The sequence below is a fragment of the Austrofundulus limnaeus genome, unplaced genomic scaffold (assembly GCF_001266775.1).
Source record: "Austrofundulus limnaeus strain Quisiro unplaced genomic scaffold, Austrofundulus_limnaeus-1.0 Scaffold478, whole genome shotgun sequence".
Lineage (NCBI taxonomy): Eukaryota > Metazoa > Chordata > Actinopteri > Cyprinodontiformes > Rivulidae > Austrofundulus > Austrofundulus limnaeus.
Genome location: NW_013952880.1, coordinates 102,614 through 103,843, shown reverse-complemented (window position 1 = coordinate 103,843; position 1,230 = coordinate 102,614). Strand labels below are relative to the sequence as shown.

The window sequence follows — 1,230 nt, the reverse complement described above, 5'->3', positions numbered from 1 at the left end:
CTCTCTCTCTCTCTCTCTCTCTCTCTCTCTCTCTCTCTCTCTCTCTCTCTCTCTCTCCCTCTCTTGTCATTTTTAAATATAAACACTTCCTTGTTTTAAACCTTTTACTTATAATTTCACTTTTATTTCTTTCTAACTAGTACCAGAGTTCACCTAAACTTTATGATTGATGAAATAACTTGACTTGTTTACATGGTAATAGACATAAATACATATATAAATGCATGTGTTCATGTTTGTGTAATGGCATGAGAAAAGCAGAAAGTGAAAAATCTGTAAAACCAGCAGCCCCAGTAATGCCCAGTTAAGTGAAGCAGCTAATGGCAGGACATTCAGCAGCCTGTTGGCTTATTTCATTACACAAATTGATTCCTTGAAGCAGTAGTTCAGATCTTTTGAAGTGTGATTCTGTGAAAAGTTTTTCAACATTTATTAAGTTACACGATGCTCTTTGAAGAACCTCAATTTGAAGAAAAAGAGTTTAATTTGGACGAGGTAACGACTAGTCTGAGAGAGGTCGATACCAAGTATCTGCTGGCTTAAAGCAGCATCTCTCAGCTCTTAACACTCCATGTGACTTCTGTTTGATACAGCTTTATGTTTTTTTTTTTTGCTTTACATATTTATTCTGATAGAAATATTACAATATTCCTTCACAAAGTGCTACAGCTACATGGAATGTTATGGTTGCTACAGTGCAAATAGCAGCAGTAATCAGTATTGCTTCTGGTATATTAAATGGGATTATTATTTGTTATTTTGTCTGATAATAAGTTATTTAAGTTATGTATTAAGTGGTGAGCACAACTAATCAAAAACTTACCATCGTTAACTTGTAATCTGCTTATTAAAAACATACTTTGATGATGCTTTTTTTTTGCCACTTCAGTAGAAAGCAGAACTGAATATCTGAAAATTAGTATCTTAGCTTCTTCATCATCAGTGGCTTTTTTTAATAGGAGAAAAAGAAAGAGAAAGAAAAAAGTGAAATTTAATGAGAAAGAGTGAAAGAGAGATTAGAAGATATGTGAAATATATGTTGAGAAAACACAAGACAGCACACCCGACCTCTTGGCTCCACACCTACAAAAACAAAGATAACAAAACCACAGCAACAAAAATGCATATCTATATAATTATAATGACTATAGCCTTGCTGAAAACCATACCCACATAAATTTGTACATATACACATAAACATACTACATATCCAAACGCTTTCATATATAT

General features: G+C 33.0%; 1 protein-coding gene across 2 annotated transcripts in view; it reads left to right on the top strand.

The window, feature by feature from the left end:
* fgd (faciogenital dysplasia) overlaps positions 1-1,230 on the top strand; it is a 90,305-nt gene that overhangs the window by 74,669 nt on the left and 14,406 nt on the right. The window lies entirely within an intron of this gene.